The sequence below is a fragment of the Atractosteus spatula genome, unplaced genomic scaffold (genome assembly GCF_055471065.1).
Source record: "Atractosteus spatula isolate fAtrSpa1 unplaced genomic scaffold, fAtrSpa1.hap1 Scaffold_81, whole genome shotgun sequence".
In the NCBI taxonomy this organism is placed as follows: domain Eukaryota; kingdom Metazoa; phylum Chordata; class Actinopteri; order Semionotiformes; family Lepisosteidae; genus Atractosteus; species Atractosteus spatula.
In genome coordinates, this window is record NW_028296914.1 from 102022 (window position 1) to 126055 (window position 24034).

A 24034-nucleotide genomic window follows, 5' to 3' on the forward strand; every position below is an offset into this window, starting at 1 on the left:
GTCTGAAGTCTGATGTTGTAAATTTTATTGTTAAAAAGATCCATGAAAATGTCACTACTAAAGTTAGCTGGTACTGTTGGTATTGTAAGTGGCAAGTAGAGCTCATATTTTAGATTTTGTGTAGTTGCTAGCTTTGAACTGTGTGTTGGATGCACATGAATTGAAGGAATGGGCAAACATAGCTGATGCGGATCCACAGAGCCAGCATATTAAGATGTTTATAATTAGAGGCAATTTGTTTAAATAACTAGGTATGGATACTGATGTGCAAGAGAGGTGGAAAGGCTGTTTCCTTAAGCCAGCCCTATAAAATGTTTTATTCTCAGTGAGATGCTGCCATTTCATAGTGGGTTTCTAACACTGTGTATAGTTCCATCCACACAGTGCCTTTACTTCCATCCATTTCTAATCTCTTTATCCAGTACAGAGGATTTGGAGCCTATCCCAGTAAGCGACGGACACAAGGCAGAATACACCCTGGACATAGCGCCAGTCCATCACAGGACAGACAGACACAAACACACACACACCAGGGCCAGTTTAAATCTAACCTCAGAACCTTTCTTTTCAGAAGACTTAGTGTCTGTATCTGCTTCATTTTCTAATTTTGGTAGCACCTCTAAGTGCTTGTCTTTCTTATATGCATTTACTTTGTAATCTGTGGTCCTTTTATCTGTTTTTACATCTACTGTATTGCTTTGAGATGCCACCTTTAATGGTGATATATCAAATAAAGTTTTTTATTATTGTTATAGGGAAACATGATCAGATTTAAAAAGATCTAAAGTATACTAGTTTGTCACTCATCTCATTCCCTTTGCTAAATGACTTTTCATACTAGTCTGATCAATCTAACTGCCAGTTTTCTGTGCTTTCTCTATCCTGCTAGATTTGCAATTATTCTGAAAATTTTCATCTTGAAATAACTCATTTCTAAATACCTTTTTCACTGTTAACATCTTGCAGCAACTCTGCGACAAAATATACACTCTGACAGTTCATCCTGCTACCAACATTAAATAAAACAAATCTTAAGATTTCTAGATTTATGTCTTTATTTAGTGGTTTCATTAGTGACAAAGGCTAAACTTTCTTGGAAAAATGTCTTTTATGTGTTGCGGAAAAAACTGACTCGCTTTAACAAAATATGTTTACAAATCCTTTCACCTGGCATTTTCGTAGTTAGAAATTATGGAACGCTCTGTTAAAGGCAAGGGAGTTTTTATGTCCGTTGCAGTTCTTTTGCAACATGAATATAATTATATCGTTATTAATTTCTTGAGATATGCGATTCCATATTATATTCCCTTTTAATCAAATTCTAAAAGTATGCTTGTTGACTCCGGTATCGCGTTAGTTAAAGACTTCGATGCTTAAAATGTTTAGGGAGAAATGGAATACTGGTGTGTATGTTTTCTTTAAAGTACCGAGACCAGCCATATACTGTATGTTTAAGTTCCAAAATTAATATCGTTTATGGACTTCACACGCGTTGCAGTATGCTCCTATTCTTTTTATGCTTAGGCACTAAGATCTCCCTTCTGCTTTGTGTAAGGATGGTATCAAAAGCAATCTTAAGTGATGACAAACCACTACAATAACAACAGTAGTGGCTGGCTCAATGTATTTAAGGGACTTAAACGTAAAAGGAGATGCTTCATATTGCTTGACTAATTTTAAAAACTAAGTTATAAATGCAGACGCTCCCTCAGTGCGCTCCTCTGGTGCGCCGGCTCTTACACAGTGCCTGTCTGCCGAAAGCATTACAATATACATACCCAACACTGCTTGTACCCATCTGTCATGCAAATATAACACCTTGAATTGAATTGAATTGAGGGGAGAGGGGGGGAATACTAAAGACAATACTGGCTCAATACCAATACGGGCTTTGACGTGCTAATGCGTTGGTTTAACAGTCCGGGTGTGGCAGGCTTCCAATGTCAACTCGACTCGATTGGAAGACAATGAACGTATTTTAGCCCTAAATGAATTAATAGCAAACATGGTTTACATAAAATACATTTTTCCAAGAAAGTTTATAATAATACGATCTATAGTTGAAATCTGAGCCTACTTTAAAAATAAAGGAAAAGCATTTTCAGAGAGCAATCACGCTGTGTTTATGTAGAAAAAGCGATTAGGTTTATGAGCAATCTAATTACCTATTCGCATAAAACGCTATATAAAATAAAGTTTATTTAGAGATGAATGATCAGTGTCGCAGTTTAAATAATGGGAGTCAGGAAACTAACACACAATTAATTTTGCCTGTGGAGTGTATCTTATTAAGCTATAAATTGTATTTTGAGCGCGTTTTTTGACTTTTTTTTAATTGCATTTTCGGCGCGGACAGCACATACAAGGGTTAATGAACTGCGCCAAGAAATTTAAAATAGTATTCTTTAGGTGTGAGGGTAGGAGTGGACCGCAGCAGGCATAATCAGCAAACCAGGAAAACAAAGAACAGGACAGGTGAGATGTGTATCCAGAAAGCGAGTGATCAGAAAAAGGAAATGGAAAACGCAGAAAAAGGAAACGCTTTACAGGATAAAAACAATAACAACAGTAGTGGCTGGGCAAACGATTTTTTTTAATCGAAATACAAATTGAGATACTGTACTGTATAATGATGTGCATGAACAAAGGTATACTGCAATTTTCCTTAGATACGCGATTAATGCTTCGTAGGAGGAGGCGGTCTTTTCCTCTTGTCTAACAGTCTGTCCACAAACAAAACATTCCTGTTAGACAAGAGGAATTGAAAAAAAACAATTTTGTCAATGAAAACCGGTGTGTGTGTCTCTCCCTGCTGGATGTCCCTCTCACAAACTGCTGAATGAATAAAATAATTTTATTGAAAACGCGTTTGCGATTGTCTGGTATTTAATTTGGTCCCTTTTAACTGTTTTTCGATCTACTGTATTGCTTTGAGATGCCACTTTTAAAGGCGATATGTAAAATAAAGTTTTTTATTATTGTTATAGAGAAACATGATCAGATTTTCCCTGGTTCAGAAAAAAGTTCTAAAGTGCTACACATAACTTTCTTAATTCGATGTATTTAAAGCAGTGAACTGCTGTAGGTGTCACATAACATTCAGAAATACAATCACGTATTTGACAAATAAAAACGATTATAATCTAATCCTTCCACATTTGATCCCAAAATCCCAAGAAATATAAATCTTGACGGGTAGAAAGCTATGCTGAAAGTTTATTAAGATACTTAGAAGACAAAGATACTGTATCAATTTATGTTGCATTAGCCTGATTATGATTAAAAAACACATATAATTAAACACGCGTTTGCGATTTAAATCAGAACACGATTTAAATCAATATAAATGTTTATATTGTAACGCATACTGTCCAGCCTCCATTTCTCTATAAAAATTTACTCTGTTGCACACACACACACAATAGAAGCAGGAGCCACTGTCAGAAGGGAAGATATGTTCAAAATATCGCAAATATCGATCATGTTGCGATATTTTGAAATATAAAAGTCAATTGATTGTCCATAATATCGCTATTCTATTTTTTCGAAGAAATGTTTGTTAAAAGAAGAGTCTAGCACCAGCTGGATTCGAACACACAACCTGCCAGCTGGTAGTCACGCACCTAGACCAGTCGGCTACAAGACAGCACGCATGAACAGGCAGGCGAAACAGCCCTACACAGCCCTGTCGCAGCATACGAATACCGTTATTAAATTCTTTAGATACGCGATTCCATATTATATTAGCAGAAAAGCTTAAAACTACCACTTTTTCACACGCTATTTCACATGCTAGTTAAATACTTCGATGCTTAAAATCGTTAGGGAGAAATGGAATACTGGTGTGTATTTTTTTCTTTAAAGTACCAAGACCAGCTATATACTGTATGTTTATGTTCCAAAATTAATATCATTTATGGCCTTCACACGCGTTACAGTATGCTCCTATTCTTTATATGCTCAGCTACTAAGATTTCCCTTCAGTGGTAAAATTCAATATCTACAACGGGCACAGCAAAGACGTTTACTGTACTGTAAGTCTTTCTACGACAGACCAACGGACCACGAGTGCCCCTGTTGGTCAACCAATCACGTACTGCGGTGCCACGCGTCATCTTGCGTCACACTGAGCGACGCCACCTGCGGTACGTGTCTGTAACGCGCACTTTGAATGGCTGCATCTGTATAAGGAGGATAAGGATTTTGAAGTTGACTCGAAATCTGATAGGTAACCAGTGCAAGGACTTGAAAACAGGTGTAATGCATCCCTGATAGGATTCTTGCTGTCATATTCTGAACATATTGAAGATTGCTCAGTGTGGATTTAATTTCCCCAGTGAACAGGATGTGCATTTATTAATTCTAGAAAAAAAGCCTTTCTTGATTTCTCTAGTTCCCTTTAAAATAAACTATTATTCCACAATGCAGAGTATTACATGGCCAGTATTTACACATGATATTTGTGATTTAAAGAAATTAACACAAGCAGCTTTTGGAGATTTAAGTGTTGGCTGAGTTATTGCAGGATAAAAGACTAGAGATGTTGGCAAGAAGAAGATAATTTGGGGAAAGCTGAGGAATACACTTATAACAAGAACACTTCCTAATGGGGTTAGGCATACTTTTAATGAAGATGATGAAGTTAACAGACTATATGTTTACATAGATACTGAAATAAGGATTGTATTTTAGATTATGTGTAGTTGCTGGCATTGAACTGTGTGTTGGATGCACATGAATTGAAGGAGTGGGCAAACATAGCTGATGCGGATCCACAGAGCCAGCATATTAAGATGTTTATAATTAGAGGCAATTTGTTTAAATAACTAGGTATGGATACTGATGTGCAAGAGAGGTGGAAAGGCTGTTTCCTTAAGCCAGCACTATAAAATATTTTATTCTCAGTGAGATGCTGCCATTTCATCGTGGGTTTCTAACACTGTGTATAGTTCCATCCACACAGTGCCTTTACTTCCATCCATTTCTAATCTCTTTATCCAGTACAGAGGATTTGGAGCCTATCCCAGTAAGCAACGGACACAAGGCAGAATACACCCTGGACATAGCGCCAGTCCATCACAGGACAGACAGACACAAACACACACACACCAGGGCCAGTTTTCCCATAAACCAATTAACTTACCAGTATGTTTTGGAGTGCGAGAGGGAGTCATATCACACATATGGAGAAAAACCATCTAACCCAGAGAGAACATGTAAAAACCCCACACACACAGGATGGCAGGAATTGAACCTAGGACCCCAGTGCTGCAAGATAGCAATGCTAACCACTTCGCCACCATTATAAAGGAATGGATATCTTAGTTATCTTTCTGGTTCACAGGTTTGCATGCATAATTTAATTTTGAAAGCCACTGAGACATCAGGTACTACTGTTGTATTTATGAAAAAGAAACAAAACAAAAAACATACTAACAACTGTGCCATCCTACTCCTTAGTTAATACATTTTATTATTCATAAACAGTTAACATTGTTAGCAAAATATTTTGAATTATATTTAACCCTATTTTATCTTTAGTTTTGTATTTAACTTATTATATGATAGTCAGACTTAATGTATATTTGAACAATGAAATTATATTTTTACAAGATGCGGGGGAAAGTGCAACAGCTTATTACAGTGCTAAATTTAATATTATTGATTGCTAATAGATTATGCTAACACCTAACTTTCTTAATTAGATGTATTTAAAACAGTGAACTAAATGTAACATACTATTCAGAAATACAATCGAAAATAGTTTTGTGGTCTTTGTATGGATGAAACGTTTCTAAAATGTATAACGTAACAAAATTAAAGACGATTAAAATCTGCAATCTTTCCACTTGTAATGTCATTACACAGAACAACACGTTTCTGGTTTGTTTTAATTAGTATTAGTTAGTAGTTAGTAGTTTTAATTTAATTAGTATTGCAATTCGCACTGATTCCCTTGCGAAGATATGGACTTAAGAATATTCGTGCCTGGTCAAAAAATGGCATTAAGCACTTAAAATTAATATGGTTAATAATAGTAAACTGTAACATGCTGTAACAAGATCGGTTAAACTGCGAAGAAAATGCTTTCAGAGAAAATGTTTCAGGTGTGAAGAACATAGATCTCCAATGCAATTTCAACCAAACCTGTTCCCACACACCCTGCCCCCACTACCATTAGAATATACACAAAGCACTGAAATCTTTCGAGCTAATGATCAGGTGACCCGAGAGAGAGCGAGAGAAACACCAAGGGGTGCGGAACCAGGGAACTATTTACATGGAAAACGGGCGATCTCCCCAGACTGTCCGCCCGTTTCACTGTTACCTGGATACCTCTTTATTTAGAACTCACTAACACTAATTTTTAGTTTCGAAGGATTCAAGTAGGGTTTTAGATGAAAGGCAGCGACCTTAATCAAGCCCAAATCATAATTGAACCCATTCAGAGCCTACATTACATTTTAGCGTTTCATTCTGAGCAGAAGACCCTCACACCTGAAGAAGGCTTGCGTTTTCTCTCTTCTCTTTTAAGCATGTGTACAATGTGTAATACAATTAGAATGTGTAATTACAATGCGAATCGTATGAGGGTGGGGGGGAGGTGTCTTTCGCTCGAAATCTCGCCTGCTTCTACTTTACGAGCACAACCCCCTCTCTGCCGGAGTGTTGGCTGTGACGAATTAAACCGGTTTCACAGGTTTCAATCACAGACCATGTGACATGGGAGTCAGGAAACTAACACACAGTGCCACCGGATTTGATAACACTATAAAAACGCTATAAAATAATGTGACTAGGCACAGAACAAGTTTACAGCACAGTACAATAATAAATGCTGACCTTGACTTTAGAAGCATAAATTGCCTTACACTCAATTTAAACACAAGCTGTCATTAGCCCTCTAAGCTGGTTCATACAGAAATGTAGAGATCCAGGCTCAGAACACACAGCTTCATTAGCGAATACATATGCAGGACAACTAGAGAAGACGTTTTACAGAGGATGGATTTTTAGAAACATCCCATCAGTGACATCACTGAAGTCAACTCCTAGGTACTGTAACTGTCGTGTGGATAGTTTCACAAGAATCAGACAAAGGTTTAAGCATCGCTTGTTCTAGATAAAACTGCAAAAAAAACAACAACAACCCATAATGTACTTCTTTGCGGCTCTGTTTGCCCAAATCATATATTCACAACGTGAAATCTAGAAAATAATATTACGTAACCAAAATCCGCAATATGGAAACAGAACCTGTGTAATTGTTGATAGATGATGTACTCGTAACATTTTTTCAAGACGAACTACAACATTTAAAAAATGACTTGTATGTACTTGATATCTCTAATCAATCCACGGGTCATAGCACAAAACGAAACTAAAACGCATACCGTTTCGCGGTTCTTATTAGTTGCTCAAAAGTAATTTGACCGTATGAAATGCATAATATGAACCAAGAAACATGTACGTGAGCAGTACTTAAGCACTGTAGTATCGGTGTTAAGACATACCTCTCAGTCTCCTCCTCTCTTGCCAAAACACGTTGCTTTCTTGCTGTGGTGAGATTGGTGGTAATGCAAAGACGCCACATACTGCCGACAGACGAGAGTGTTGCGGGAGAAGAGAGAAGTGATGGAAGATTGAAGAGTGTCCTAGGTGGAGCCAAGATGAAGTGTCACAATTGCATAGGGGAGGATTTCAAATATTTAAGATGGTAAAAATAACCGGAAGTGATCCCCCAGTCCGGCGCAGTCTGACGTACTTCTGTCATATAAAGTGAAACTAGATGTCGAACTGGAGCCTCACCATTTGCATAAGTGAGGCTCCAGTTATACATCTAGTTTCACTTTAAATGACAAAACTGAAGAGACTTAAAAGAGCTGGAGAGGATTTCTTACAACTTTTGAGCCGGCACAGTTTTCGAAAACGTTTTCTTCACGCTGCACTATACAACACAGACAGCCAAGAGTCTCCAAAACAAAACGAATTGACAGATAGGAGAAAAGTCCCACTCGTCCTAAAGTTCCCAAAATCCAGCACTGAGCGTAAACAAAGTGTTCAAGTAGCGTGGGAATGCTACCCCTAATGCTAGCTGGAGTTTGAGTGTCTGGTTCAGAGTTTGCTCAAGAGTTTACCTTTCACAGATGCGCAAAGATGAATGTTGAGGGTGCACGCTTCAAGGCGCCTTACAGTGCAGGGAGTTATTAGAGACAATTCGTGACGTGTGCTCGTTCCCATATACCGGACGCCCCGGGTTGCAGTGCTCGGATGACGTCCAATACCGCTTCGGCACGTAACGGCATTATATTCAAGTGCAGGACATGAGGGTTTTATTTTGTTCGTTTTGTTCTGCTCTGCTTTGCTTTGTTTTGCTTTCCATGGCATTCGTAAGAGCGTCAATAAAAAGGCGATTCCTGCGTCTAACACGAATGTAAGAGCTATTTCAAGTGCGGCTTCTAAAATGCTTGTGGACATTTGTCTGTTGTTGATTGTTTTTTTGTGTCTAACAAAGTGCCATTTTCCTGTCCGGACGGGGAGACTTTATCATTCCCACATGAAGCAACCCGTAATTCCTCGGAGGCGTGTCTGTCTGCAAGGTTTGTATTTTGGAAAGGTTTTTTTTTTTAACGGAGAACGACTTTGAAAAAGATTTCCGCCGACGTCTCGCGATCCATGTGAGATTTTAGCAAGAACATGGTGCGGCTTCTTAAATGCTTGTGGACATTTGTCTGTTGTTGATTGTTTCTTTGTGTCTAACAAAGTGCCATTTTCCTGTCCGGACGGGGAGACTTTATCATTCCCACATGAAGCCACCCTTAAGTCCTCTGAGGCGTGTCTGTCTGCAAGGCTTGTATTTTGGAAAGGTTTTTTTTTTAATGGAGAACAACTTTGAAAAAGGTTTTCGCCGGCGCCTCGCGATCCATGTGAGATTGTAGCAAGAATGCAGCAACAGTGGCACGTGCTGTAGTCGTGGCCGAGTGGTTAAGGCGATGGACTAGAAATCCATTGGGGTCTCCCCGCCCAGGTTCGAATCCTGCCGACTACGGTGTCCTCCTCACGTCGTTGTGTGCCGGCGCAAGCAAGGAAAAGTGCCTTTCTGCTTTTCCTGGTGGTTTTAAAACGCGAGATCGCTTGTACCCGCTGCCTTGGAAAGAAATGTCTACATGTTTACTTGCACATTGTCTATTGTTTATTTGTACATTGTCTTGATGCACTGTTTGCACTTTGTCTTGTTTTTTACACTTGTTTTACAATCGAGAGACCTTCTGTAAGTAAGAATTCCATTGTACCAGTACCGGTTACATATGGCAATAAAGTTCAAGTTCAAATGCTTCAGCGTCCGCAAACGGCATTTTGCAGCTGGAAGCAGATGGCGACGCTTTTTGCGGTCGCGTGTCTTGTGCCCCATTTCCGGCCTTTAACATCGAATCAATAAAGCTGTTAGAACCGACACCATAGGTGCTTTTCTTACAACTTTTGATCTGACTCAGTTTTGGAATGCAATTCCTGAACACTGCGAGAGACAACCTACAGATGCAGCCATTGAAAATGAGCGGTAAAAACCCGTGGTACAGTAACCAACCCGCAGGGCACCGTAGGGCACCGCGGTAAGTGATTGGCTGGCCAAAATGACCGACAGGGGAACTCGTGGTGCATTGGTTGGTAGTGAAAAGATTTAATCATCTAATGTCTTTACTGTGCACATTTCAATCCGCTTAGTTTTGAATATTTATATGGAATTTTACCACTAAAGGGAAATTTTAGTAGCTGAGCATAAAAAGAAGAGGAGCATAACGCATGTGAAGGTCATAAACGATATTAATTTAGGAACATAAACATTACTGTATGTACATAAACTGTACTGTGTATGGCTGGTGTTGATAGTTTAAAGAAAAAATACACACCAGTCTTCCATTTCTCCCTAAACATTTTAAGCATGAAAGTTGTATGAAACGGTACCCAAATATGTGATTGCTGTATAGAATGAATTTTAATTTTTAAAAATTATTTAAGACGAAAATTAAGCTGTTTACATCTTCCGCCTGAGAACAGTTACCCGTTGCTACCCAACGCAGAAACACAGCCACTAACTAGCAAAGAGAGGACATTAGCTAGCCAATATGATAAAGAAATAAATGATTATTTTGTTTATTTCTTTTGCACATTTATTTGAACATTTCCATCGATTGTACAAGCACTTGGAAACTGTCCAATCCCTAGTTCATCAAGCATTTACCGGTCTGGTGCCGGTCTGTGTCTTCTAGGATATAATGCCAGCGAACTCTTGTTTTTATGTCCACTATAACTACGCTGGGCAAACGTTCCGAGGTCAAATTCTTCCAGCACGGGGGTACCTTTAAAGCGGAGACGACGGCACCGAAATTTTTTGGCGCGCCTTCTCTTTAAAGCCCTGGCCAAATATGAAGACAGTACGTACAGTTATAATTCAAACGGAATTAAAAACTACACATCCCAGTTACCATGGTGGTGCTTGTGATCATTGCATTTAACCAACGAAACAGGGCGAAAAATCAGTCACATGACTTTGGGGCAGAGTTTCGAAAGCTTAACCTATCAGCAACAAAGCGAAATTTATACGATAGGCTACCTCAAACTGTCAGTTACACGACTGTGTATGTCGCTTAAGCCACTCCTATTTGGCATTTTAGTTATGGAGGCGAGAAGACGCCCCCCCCCTTCTCTGGGTGTCTGATTTGCCGCCATCTTTAACTGTTCGGTGTCCGAATCAGAGTAGCTACGCGTACGAAATAAAGTTAATCCCAACTACAAAACATATATTTTTGTGGTAAGAGGGCGCAAAACATCAGTATTTACTGCTATTAATTACTGTTCGATTTATAGTTGAAATCTGAGCCTAGATATAAATTTAGATATAAAGTTAAAATCTCGACAAAGCAATGTAGGAAATACAGAGAAAATAAATCCTTTCTGACATCTAAAATCAGTTTCGATCAAGGTCTCTAAAACGAACAAGAAAAAGAGGATTTTCGGAGGGCAATTACGCTGTGTTTATATAGAATAACTGATTTATGAGCAATCTAATTTCTTGTTCGTTTAAAACAGTGAAATGTCAGCTGCAAAAGATCGCACCAGAAACAGCACTCTCTCTGCCTGTCATAGACGTTCAGGAAAGGCTGAATGAAGTCATGTCAAGTACAATAATTCGGTGATCAATAATAACAGTGGTAGGACAGTATATAAGGAGGATAAGGATTTTGAAGTTGACTCGAAATCTGATAGGTAACCAGTGCAAGGACTTGAAAACAGGTGTAATGCATCCCTGATAGGATTCTTGCTGTCATATTGTGAACATATTGAAGATTGCTCAGTGTGGATTTAATTTTCCCAGTGAACAGGATGTGCATTTATTAATTCTAGAAAAAAAGCTTTTCTTGATTTCTCTAGTTCCCTTTAAAATAAACTATTATTCCGCAATGCAGAGTATTACATGGCCAGTATTTACACATGATATTTGTGATTTAAAGAAATTAACACAAGCAGCTTTTGGAGATTTAAGTGTTGGCTGAGTTATTGCAGGATAAAAGACTAGAGATGTTGGCAAGAAGAAGATAATTTGGGGAAAGCTGAAGAATACACTTATAACAAGAACACTTCCTAATGGGGTTAGGCATACTTTTGATGAAGATGATGAAGTTAACAGACTATATGTTTACATAGATACTGAAATAAGGATTGTATTTTAGATTATGTGTAGTTGCTGGCATTGAACTGTGTGTTGGATGCACATGAATTGAAGGAATGGGCAAACATAGCTGATGCGGATCCACAGAGCCAGCATATTAAGATGTTTATAATTAGAGGCAATTTGTTTAAATAACTAGGTATGGATACTGATGTGCAAGAGAGGTGGAAAGGCTGTTTCCTTAAGCCAGCACTATAAAATATTTTATTCTCAGTGAGATGCTGCCATTTCATCGTGGGTTTCTAACACTGTGTATAGTTCCATCCACACAGTGCCTTTACTTCCATCCATTTCTAATCTCTTTATCCAGTACAGAGGATTTGGAGCCTATCCCAGTAAGCAACGGACACAAGGCAGAATACACCCTGGACATAGCGCCAGTCCATCACAGGACAGACAGACACAAACACACACACACCAGGGCCAGTTTTCCCATAAACCAATTAACTTACCAGTATGTTTCGGAGTGCGAGAGGGAGTCATATCACACATATGGAGAAAAACCATGTAACCCAGAGAGAACATGTAAACCCCACACACACAGGATGGCAGAAATTGAACCTAAAACCCCAGTGCTGCAAGATAGCAATGCTAACCACTTCGCCACCATTATAAATGGATGGGTATCTTAGTTATCTTTCTGGTTCACAGGTTTGCATGCATAATTTAATTTTGAAAGCCACTGAGACATCAGGTACTACTGTTGTATTTATGAAAAAGAAACAAAACAAAAAACATACTAACAACTGTGCCATCCTACTCCTTAGTTAATACATTTTATTATTCATAAACAGTTAACATTGTTAGCAAAATATTTTGAATTATATTTAACCCTATTTTTTCTTTAGTTTTGTATTTAACTTATTATATGATAGTCAGACTTAATGTATATTTGAACAATGAAAATATATTTTTACAAGATGCGGGGGAAAGTGCAACAGCTTATTACAGTGCTAAATTTAATATTATTGATTGCTAATAGTTTATGCTAACACCTAACTTTCTTAATTAGATGTATTTAAAACAGTGAACTAAGTGTAACATACTATTCAGAAATACAATCGAAAATAGTTTTGTGGTGTTTGTATGGATGAAACGTTTCTAAAATGTATAACGTAACAAAATTAAAGACGATTAAAATCTGTAATCTTTCCACTTGTAATGTCATTAGACAGAACAACACGTTTCTGGTTTGTTTTAATTAGTATTAGTTAGTAGTTAGTAGTTTTAATTTAATTAGTATTGCAATTCGCACTGATTCCCTTGCGAAGATATGGACTTAAGAATATTCGTGCCTGGTCAAAAAATGGCATTAAGTACTTAAAATTAATATGGTTAATAATAGTAAACTGTAACATGCTGTAACAAGATCGGTTAAACTGCGAAGAAAATGCTTTCAGAGGAAATGTTTCAGGTGTGAAGAACATAGATCTCCAATGCAATTTCAACCAAACCTGTTCGCACACACCCTGCCCCCACTACCATTAGAATATACACAAAGCACTGAAATCTTTCGAGCTAATGATCAGGTGACCCGAGAGAGAGCGAGAGAAACACCAAGGGGTGCGGAACCAGGGAACTATTTACATGGAAAACGGGCGATCTCCCCAGACTGTCCGCCCGTTTCACTGTTACCTGGATACCTCTTTATTTAGAACTCACAAACACTGATTTTTAGTTTCGAAGGATTCAAGTAGGGTTTTAGATGAAAGGCAGCGACCTTAATCAAGCCCAAATCATAATTGAACCCATTCAGAGCCTACATTACATTTTAGCGTTTCATTCTGAGCAGAAGACCCTCACACCTGAAGAAGGCTTGTGTTTTCTCTCTTCTCTTTTAAGCATGTGTACAATGTGTAATACAATTACAATGTGTAATTACAATGCGAATCGTATGAGGGTGGGGGGGAGGTGTCTTTTGCTGGAAATCTCGCCTGCTTCTACTTTACGAGTACAACCCCCTCTCTGCCGGAGTGCTGGCTGTGACGAATTAAACCGGTTTCACAGGTTTCAATCACAGACCATGTGACATGGGAGTCAGGAAACTAACACACAGCGCCACCGGATTTGATAACACTATAAAAACGCTATAAAATAATGTGACTAGGCACAGAACAAGTTTACAGCACAGTACAATAATAAATGCTGACCATGACTTTAGAAGCATAAATTGCCTTACACTCAATTTAAACACAAGCTGTCTTTAGCCCTCTAAGCTGGTTCATACAGAAATGTAGAGATCCAGGCTCAGAACACACAGCTTCATTAGCGAATACATATGCAGGACAACTAGAGAAGACGTTTTACAGAGGATGGATTTTTAGAAACATCCCATCAGTGACATCACTGAAGTCAACTCCTAGGTACTGTAACTGTCGTGTGGATAGTTTCACAAGAATCAGACAAAGGTTTAAGCATCGCTTGTTCTAGATAAAACTGCAAAAAAAACAACAACAACCCATAATGTACTTCTTTGCGGCTCTGTTTGCCCAAATCATATATTCACAACGTGAAATCTAGAAAATAATATTACGTAACCAAAATCCGCAATATGGAAACAGAACCTGTGTAATTGTTGATAGATGATGTACTCATAACATTTTTTCAAGACGAACTACAACATTTAAAAAATGACTTGTATGTACTTGATATCTCTAATCAATCCACGGGTCCCAGCACAAAACGAAACTAAAACGCATACCGTTTCGCGCTTCTTATTAGTTGCTCAAAAGTAATTTGACCGTATGAAATGCATAATATAAACCTAGAAACATATACGTGAGCAGTACTTAAGCACTGTAGTATCGGTGTTAAGACATACCTCTCAAATACTGTAAATCAAGTTAAAAATATCTCAAGACCGATTCTGGTCATAATGAAACCATGTTTCGTGTATGTTTTCTTTAAAGTACCGAGACCAGCCATATACTCTATGTTTATGTTCCAAAATTAATATCGTTTATGGCCTTCACACGCGTTGCAGTATGCTCCTATTCTTTTTATGCTCAGCTACTAAGATTTCCCTTCAGTGGTAAAATCAGATATGAATATTCAATACTTAAACGGGCACAGTTAAGACATTAAATATACATATACATACTGTATACAGTACAGTTTTCATACGGTAATATGTTTATGTTCCTAAATCAATCTCTTTTATGAGCATGTGAAAGGCATGGTGAATCGATTCTCAAAAATTACTGTACTTTGCATGATTGGAAACAAATGCGTGATTGCGAAATGCTGTGGTGTTACTTTTACAAAGACGGTCAATGAAAAAAAGAATGTTGACCAGGGCAATACTTTGAGTTTACACTTACAGCTTGTCCAAGGTCATTCATTATTAATACTATTAGTAATATCTTCGTTAAAGACTTTGATGGCCACAGCTCAAACATGAGAGGTTGAGCTTTATTAGCTCCACCTTGCGGAAATTCCGGATACTATTATTTTGCTTGTCGTATTATAGGAGAATTTACGGTAACTCGCGGTATTTACCGGTAGCTTGCGGTAGACTGCGTACAGCGTACCGCAAAATAACGCGGTATCGCCCGCGCATTTTGAATGGCTGCATCTGTAGGCTGCCAAAAGTCTCCGAAACCAAATTTTGATAGCAGAAAATTCTCACTCGTCCAGAAGTTCCCTTGGGACCCAACATCCAGCACAGAGTGGTAAAAACGCGTCTTTTTTGGAGCCCCTTTCAGCGTGAATTGGTGGTTCAGTGGTAGAATTCTTGCCAGCCACGCGGGAGGCCCGGGTTCAATTCCCGGCCAATCCAGTGGCTTTTGCAGCGAGCGGCTCCATCACTTGCATCCCCTTTCAACTCGCAACTGAAAACCCACTAAAGCTTAGAAGGTGTGAGCCAGGTCAGTACCCGGATGAGGGTGACCTACAGGGAAAAGCAAAGCTTACAGCTGGAAGCGGTGTTAATGGAGCCAGCTGTGGGGTGCTCACCCTGAGGTCTGTGCGGGTCCCAATGCCCCAGTATAGTGACGGAGACGCTGTGTGGTAAAAGGCGCCGTCTTTTGGATGAGATGTAAAACCGAGGTCATAGCTCTATGTGGTCATTAAAAGTGACCACCAAAACCTTTGACAAAAGCTCTTGGTAATTGATGGTCTTCAATAATGCTTCTCCTTTAGGTACATTTGAAATCAGCTAAAAAATGCTGTGAAATGGGGGGGCACTTCAGGCCAGTGTAGGATTTGGGTTACAAGAACCATTAAACAGCACGAGAAAGCCCGTACACTGAATCGCAGGGCTTTCTATTCAAAGAAGGACAAAAGAAACTTCCCTGAATTCCATTTTTTGCAGCACAGAGAGGACAGCGGGCACGAGGCCTGTTAGCTCAGTTGGTTAGAGCGTGGTGCTAATAACGCCAAGGACGCGGGTTCGATCCCCGTTCGGGCCAGGTAGTCTCCTCCTCTCTTGCCAAAACCCGTTGCTTTCTTGCTGTGGTGAGATTGGTGGTAATTCAAAGACGCCACATACTGCCGACAGACGAGAGTGTTGTGGGAGACGAGAGAAGTGATGGAAGATTGAAGAGTGTCCTAGGTGGAGCCAAGATAAAGTGTCACAATTGCATAGGGGAGAATTTCAAATGTTTAAGATGGTAAAAATAACCGGAAGTGATCCCCCAGTCCGGCACAGTCTGATGTACTTCTGTCATATAAAGTGAAACTAGATGTCGAACTGGAGCCTCACTTATGTAAATTTGCAATATTTGCCTAAGTGAGGCACCAGTTATACATCTAGTTTCACTTTAAATGACAAAACTGAAGAGACTTAAAAGAGCTGGAGAGGATTTCTTACAACTTTTGAGCCGGCACAGTTTTCGAAAACGTTTTCTTCACGCTGCACTATACAACACAGACAGCCAAGAGTCTCCAAAACAAAACGAATTGACAGATAGGAGAAAAGTCCCACTCGTCCTAAAGTTCCCAAAATCCAGCACTGAGCGTAAACAAAGTGTTCAAGTAGCGTGGGAATGCTACCCCTAATCCTAGCTGGAGTTTGAGCGTCTGGTTCAGAGTTTGCTCAAGAGTTTACCTTTCACAGATGCGCAAAGATGAATGTTGAGGGTACACGCTTCAAGGCGCCTTACAGTGCAGGGAGTGATTAGAGACGATTCGTGACGTGTGCTCGTTCCCATATACCGTACGCCCCGGGTTGCAGTGCTAGGATGACGTCCAATACCGCTTCGGCACGTAACGGCATTATATTCAAGTGCAGGACATGAGGGTTTTATTTTGTTCGTTTTGTTCTGCTCTGCTTTGCTTTGTTTTGCTTTCCATGGCGTTTGTAAGAGCGTCAATAAAAAGGCGATTCCTGCGTCTAACACGAATGTAAGAGCTATTTCAAGTGCGGCTTCTAAAATGCTTGTAGACATTTGTCTGTTGTTGATTGTTTTTTTGTGTCTAACAAAGTGCCATTTTCCTGTCCGGACGGGGAGACTTTATCATTTCTACATGAAGCAACCCTTAATTCCTCAGAGGCGTGTCTGTCTGCAAGGTTTGTATTTTGGAAAGGTTTTTTTTTTTAACGGAGACGATTTTGAAAAAGATTTACGCCGGCGTCTCGCGATCCATGTGAGATTGTAGCAAGAATGCAGCAATAGCAGCGTTTGCTGTAGTCGTGGCTGAGTGGTTAAGGCGATGAACTACTAATACATTGTGCTCTGCATGCATGGGTTCAAATCACACACTTGTCGCTCTCCATGTCTGACACGTGTGGTACTAGAGCAGTACGTTTTCCAGCGGTGGCTGAACATGGTATAGTAGGCTAACGTTGGTATCAAGCAGTGACAATAACAGTGGTTAAGTGCCGCTACTGCCAAGTGACTCTGGGTTGAGACTGTGTTTCCATTTACCTGCAACGCAAATGGAGAAAGAGATTTTTGACAGTCTCTCGAGAGACTGCGCTAGGTGTTTAGAGATAGACTTTGTCAGTTCCCCCTGGAATCATGGCCTCTCAAATAGTTTGTGATTCCTCTAGACGTTTATACAGTAGAAGCATGGTTCGTGGCTTAAATTCAAGCTGACCAAGACTTAGGAAACGAGTTAGAGGTCTGATGCAGAACTGCGAATTCAGTGAACGGGAACACTACAGTACATTGCACTGCATGTGTGAGGAAAGCTGCCCACTTCAGTCCCTTGTCGACCGAACAGAGGACTGTAAAGGATACCACCAAGAAACTTTAGGATGCTGGTTGGAATTCAGCTCCAAAGAAGCCCCTTTGGATGTTATGTCATCAAAAAGTAAGAACAACGAATCTCCCTTTGATCAAAAGCGCAACAAAACTGTTTTCTGTGGAGCAGGTTTCAGACCCGTAGACCTGTTTTATTTTTAGGGCAGGGCGCATTCCCAAACGCGAATCTCCTGTTTTAGAAATGCTTTGGGCGGCGTGAAGTGAAAATAAGAAATTAACTCCAGATGCACATGGAAGCAATCAAGTGTTTCATCCGAGCTGTTTCAAAGACTGCTCAAGAGCTTTCCTTTCACAGAGGCGCAACGATTAATGATGGCGGTGCACCCTTCAATGCGCCTTACAACTCTAGGGAGTGATTGAGACGATTCGTAGTGTGTGCTCGTTTCCCTATATTCCCCGTGCTGCAGTGGTAGGATGACGTACGTTACTGCTTCGACACGTAACGGCATTATATTCAACTGCAGGAGCTGAGGGCTTTCGTAAGCGCGTAAACCAAAGGCAATTCCTGCGTCTAACACTAATTTAAATGCTTTTCAAAGTGCAGTGTGGTGCAGCTTGTAAAATCCTTGTCCACATTTGTGGTTTGTTGATGTTTTTTCTGTCTGCCAAAGTTGCATTTTGACATCAGGACGGGGAGACTTTATCCTTTGAACGTGAAGCCACCCTTAAACCCTCGGAGGCGTGTCTGTCTGCCGGCACGTATTTTGTCAAAGGTATTTTTTTTTAACGGGGAGCGACTCTGAAAAGGTTTCCCCAGCCACCTCGCACTCGTGTTAGATTATAGGAGGAATGCGGCAGTGGCGAGCTCGCCGTAGTCGTGGCCGAGTGTTTAAGGCGATGGACTCGAAATCTGGTGGGGACTCCCCACGCAGGTTCAAATCCTGTCGTCTACAGCGGCTGCCGCACGTTGTAGTGTGCCTGCGTGGCAGAGGCGAAGTGCCGCTTCTCCTTTTCTGGTACTATAAAAACGCTAAATCGCTTGGACCCGCTGCCATGGAAATCAATTCTTCAGATAACCACACATTTTGCGTTCGCACGTCTGGTGCTCTACTTATGCCTTTGAAAATCGGATCAATAAAGCTCAAAGAACCGACAAGATAGGTGCTCGTAAAGCACGCAGTAAAGAATTCTTATCAGCGAGGGTTTCAGTGGGTTAACTGAGGAGAAGGCGTGATCGCTAATTGTTGAGTTTTTATTTGGTGTTAGAAACACTCTTACTGTGCATGAAGTGCAACAAATGTAGCCACAGAAATTGCATCGTGCTTTCATTTATGCTATTGCAGACACCAACGTTGCCTAGATAGAAAACCGAAAAAGCCGTGGGTTTGCTTGCCAGTCTGAAGGATCTCTCTTCGAATCTCTATCATTTGTCAATGGAAGTAAAAGGCGCTGCAATCTGATACGTTCACATTCAAACCCTCAGCTGTTGTTCGACTTTATTTCTTGACTAATTACAACTGAGTGTCGCATGAGCAGTTACGTAAACTTGTCTGCTATATTTGAACACAAATGCCGTTCTTCAATTAAAACTAACAGTACATTGTCAGGGACATTCAGTTATATACAAACAAGAGACAGACAAGAGAATATTTCTACCTTTCATGTGGACTACGTGTTGACTTACTGATCGGAATAATTGAAATGTTCGGGTTCATAGCCGATGCAGTGCGTGCTAATTAGAACAGCAACGCTGGGCTCTCAGCACCGTACTGAGCCCAGGTGCAGTTCATTTACATGAAGGAAATCTCGTACTGGGTACGATTACACCCACATACAGTAAGTAGCACAGGCTACTTAGGGAGTAGCCTGATGCGTTTAAAAGTGACCCGAGCCAGGCAGGAGTCGAACCTACAATCTCCTGATCCGTAGTCAGACGCGTTATCCATTGCGCCACTGGCCCTGGTGTCACACTGCATGACTGCAACCCAGTGAGCTCAGCACTGCAACTAGTAAAACATTACCCCCGGTCCATTCTTTTCCAAAAGTGAGAAACACCTGTTTTCTACATTGTGTCTGTTTAAAACCATATCTCTTTAAACCAAACCAAGAGTTTGTCCTTTGCACTGATATTCTGATTCATTTCGATTTCAAAGAAAAAAAAAACACTTTCTTCCAAAGCATCATAAAATTGTCCCTTCTTCCAGACTCTACTTCTCTCTTGTAGTAGTACAGCAGACCTTTCCAGGTGAGCAGATCACAGAGTCCGAAATGAGCTTCCTCCATCCAGCAAAGTACCTGAACATGACTCTGTCATCATAAAAGCACCCCTGTAGTAAAGCAATTAAATCCGAAATCAAGAGGGCAATTGCCTACTGAAGTTCAAGAAGTCATCAATTTTAACCTAGCAACACATTAAAGGCTGCATCTATACAAGTACGATTCTAGAAATGCTCACCAGATTACGTTTTAAGAAGGAACTGCGGCTCAGGTTCCGCCGAGATCTAAACTCGGATGGCAGGATTCAGAGTCCAGAGTTTGGACGGGTGGCGCACAGAGGGTCCATATACTGTAGATCCCTCAGTGATCTTCCGCGTGTTCAAACCGCCAGCGTGTGACTCCCCTGTCCCCGTGACCTCATTGCTCTGCTCTCGCCTGTGTGCAACCGAGCCCGACTCACGGTAAAGTGGAAAAAAAATGCCCTCAACGTGTGATTTACTCTGGAGTGAGGACAGATGTCACCTTCTTATCATTGAACAGGATGTATGTGATGTGGCGACTAGGTTCAATTTTTTATCCTCTTTAAAAGATTAAGGACTGGGTGAGCCTGATTTACCACCCTTTCAGCTAAGAACCCGACGTGCGGACCGTTTAAGCTACGTAGACTCGGTCGTTTAACTCTTCTCCATTAGCAGGGTTAAGGTTAAAGAAAAAACATTGCTGACTTCTTTTTTGTTTTCCAGCCGCGAGCGCTGATTAGCAAGGTTTGCATTTCATGTTTTGCAAGTTGCATTCTAAGAAAAACAAGTCGTTCAAGACAGGAAATGAATACTTGCATTTAATTAAGTCTAGCCGTAGGCGGTTGTCCATAATGACCAGTCCTGTTCGAGAAGACAGAACAAAAAAAGGAACCGCTGGGATTCGGACCCGGGATCTCCTGTTTACTAGGCAGGCGCTTTAACCAACTAAGCCACAGCGCACCAGGAGCGCTGTCCTTTTGCAGCCACTTGGACACACAACTCAGACACATCTGCATTCGCTGTGCGCTCCGCCTGCTCGCTGAGCAAGTTGCCACCTTTACATACAATAGCAACATCGACACCAAGAGAAAGGATGACAAATGGCTTTTAACTGGAACTTTTCATGTCCAAGGAGCTCAATGTGCTTTCCGTGTACAACAGGGCCACTGAACTCCACACCGGCCACTGAAGCACAGCAGTGGCTTGCTGGCTTGACATCTCCCAAGGAAGATGTTGAAATTGCATGTGGAACAGGAAAATGACCCTCGAGTACGAGGGAAAAAAAAGAAAAAGAAAATCTGGAGCGCGCCAACTCATGTCCGGACAGCCTGGTTTCCTTGGCGAGGTGGCCGAGTGGTTAAGGCGATGGACTGCTAATCCATTGTGCTCTGCACGCATGGGTTCGAATCCCATTCTCGTCGCTCTCCATGTCTGACGCGTGTGCCTGTTCAAAGTCGGCCCTCGGTACTAGAGCAGTATGTTTTCCAGCGGTGGCTGAACATGGTATAGTAGGCTAACGTCGGTATCAGTAGTGCAGTGACAGAAACAGTATTTATGTGCTGCTGCTGCCAAGTGGCTCTGGGTTGAGACCGCGTTTTCACTTACTTGCAACACAAACGGCGAAAGCGTTTTTTGACAGTCTCTCGAGAGACTGCGCTAGGTGTTTAGAGATAGACTTTGTCAGTTCCCCCTGGGATGATGGCCTCTCAAATAGTTTGTGATTCCTCTAGACGTTTATACAGTAGAAGGATGGTTCGTGGCTTAAATTCAAGCTGACCAAGACTAAGGAAACGAGTTAGAGGTCTGATGCAGAACTGCGAATTCAGTGAACGGGAACACTACAGTACATTGCACTGTATGTGTGAGGAAAGCTGCCCACTTCAGTCCCTTGTCGACCGAACAGAGAACTGTAAAGGATACCGCCAATAAACTTTAGGATGCTGGTTGGAATCCAACTCCAAAGAAGCCCCTTTGGGTGTTATGTCATCAAAAAGTAAGAACAACGAATCTCCCTTTGATCAAAAGCGCAACAAAACTGTTTTCTGTGGAGCAGGTTTCAGACCCGTAGACCTGTTTTATTTGTAGGGCAGGGCGCATTCCCAAACGCGAATCTCCTGTTTTAGAAATGCTTTGGGCGGCGTGAAGTGAAAATAAGAAATTAACTCCAGATGCACATGGAAGCAATCAAGTGTTTCATCCGAGCTGTTTCAAAGACTGCTCAAGAGCTTTCCTTTCACAGAGGCGCAACGATTAATGATGGCGGTGCACCCTTCAATGCGCCTTACAACTCTAGGGAGTGATTGAGACGATTCGTAGTGTGTGCTCGTTTCCCTATATTCCCCGTGCTGCAGTGGTAGGATGACGTACGTTACTGCTTCGACACGTAACGGCATTATATTCAACTGCAGGAGCTGAGGGCTTTCGTAAGCGCGTAAACCAAAGGCAATTCCTGCGTCTAACACTAATTTAAATGCTTTTCAAAGTGCAGTGTGGTGCAGCTTGTAAAATCCTTGTCCACATTTGTGGTTTGTTGATGTTTTTTCTGTCTGCCAAAGTTGCATTTTGACATCAGGACGGGGAGACTTTATCCTTTGAACGTGAAGCCACCCTTAAACCCTCGGAGGCGTGTCTGTCTGCCGGCACGTATTTTGTCAAAGGTATTTTTTTTTAACGGGGAGCGACTCTGAAAAGGTTTCCCCAGCCACCTCGCACTCGTGTTAGATTATAGGAGGAATGCGGCAGTGGTGAGCTTGCCGTAGTCGTGGCCGAGTGGTTAAGGTGATGGACTCGAAATCTGGTGGGGACTCCCCGCGCAGGTTCAAATCCTGCCGTCTACGGCGTCTGCCGCACGTTGTAGTGTGCCTGCGCGGCAGAGGCGAAGTGCCGCTTCTCCTTTTCTGGTACTATAAAAACGCTAAATCGCTTGGACCCGCTGCCATGGAAATCAATTCTTCAGATAACCACACATTTTGTGTTCGCACGTCTGGTGCTCTACTTATGCCTTTGAAAACCGGATCAATAAAGCTCAGAGAACCGACACGATAGGTGCTCGTAAAGCACGCAGTAAAGAACTCTTATCAGCGAGGGTTTCAGTGGGTTAACTGAGGAGAAGGCGTGATCGCTAATTGTTGAGTTTTTATTTGGTGTTAGAAACACTCTTACTGTGCATGAAGTGCAACAAATGTAGCCACAGAAATTGCATCGTGCTTTCATTTATGCTATTGCAGACACCAACGTTGCCTAGATAGAAAACCGAAAAAGCCGTGGGTTTGCTTGCCGGTCTGAAGGATCTCTCTTCGAATCTTCCATTTGTCAATGGAAGTAAAAGGCGCTGCAATCTGATACGTTCACATTCAAACCCTCAGCTGTTGTTCGACTTTATTTCTTGACTAATTACAACTGAGTGTCGCATGAGCAGTTACGTAAACTTGTCTGCTATATTTGAACACAAATGCCGTTCTTCAATTAAAACTAACAGTACATTGTCAGGGACATTCAGTTATATACAAACAAGAGACAGACAAGAGAATATTTCTACCTTTCATGTGGACTACGTGTTGACTTACTGATCGGAATAATTGAAATGTTCGGGTTCATAGCCGATGCAGTGCGTGCTAATTAGAACAGCAACGCTGGGCTCTCAGCACCGTACTGAGCCCAGGTGCAGTTCATTTACATGAAGGAAATCTCGTACTGGGTACGATTACACCCACATACAGTAAGTAGCACAGGCTACTTAGGGAGTAGCCTGATGCGTTTAAAAGTGACCCGAGCCAGGCAGGAGTCGAACCTACAATCTCCTGATCCGTAGTCAGACGCGTTATCCATTGCGCCACTGGCCCTGGTGTCACACTGCATGACTGCAACCCAGTGAGCTCAGCACTGCAACTAGTAAAACATTACCCCCGGTCCATTCTTTTCCA

The 24034-nt window shown here is 41.1% G+C and overlaps 7 non-coding genes across 7 annotated transcripts; 5 read left to right on the forward strand and 2 right to left on the reverse strand.

Annotated features, from left to right (window-relative positions):
• Window positions 1–8967: 8967 nt before the first annotated feature.
• Window positions 8968–9049, forward strand: trnas-aga (transfer RNA serine (anticodon AGA)). Its single transcript has one exon. It is a non-coding gene; the product is annotated as a tRNA-Ser (tRNA).
• A 7014-nt stretch (window positions 9050–16063) lies between these two features.
• Window positions 16064–16137, forward strand: trnai-aau (transfer RNA isoleucine (anticodon AAU)). Its single transcript has one exon. It is a non-coding gene; the product is annotated as a tRNA-Ile (tRNA).
• Window positions 16138–18745: 2608 nt separating this feature from the next.
• Window positions 18746–18827, forward strand: trnas-cga (transfer RNA serine (anticodon CGA)). Its single transcript has one exon. It is a non-coding gene; the product is annotated as a tRNA-Ser (tRNA).
• Window positions 18828–19761: 934 nt separating this feature from the next.
• trnar-acg (transfer RNA arginine (anticodon ACG)) lies at window positions 19762–19834 on the reverse strand. Its single transcript has one exon. It is a non-coding gene; the product is annotated as a tRNA-Arg (tRNA).
• A 1616-nt stretch (window positions 19835–21450) lies between these two features.
• trnas-gcu (transfer RNA serine (anticodon GCU)) lies at window positions 21451–21532 on the forward strand. Its single transcript has one exon. It is a non-coding gene; the product is annotated as a tRNA-Ser (tRNA).
• A 1334-nt stretch (window positions 21533–22866) lies between these two features.
• On the forward strand, window positions 22867–22948 carry trnas-cga (transfer RNA serine (anticodon CGA)). The gene has a single exon. It is a non-coding gene; the product is annotated as a tRNA-Ser (tRNA).
• Window positions 22949–23880: 932 nt separating this feature from the next.
• Window positions 23881–23953, reverse strand: trnar-acg (transfer RNA arginine (anticodon ACG)). Its single transcript has one exon. It is a non-coding gene; the product is annotated as a tRNA-Arg (tRNA).
• Between the last annotated feature and the right edge of the window lie 81 nt (window positions 23954–24034).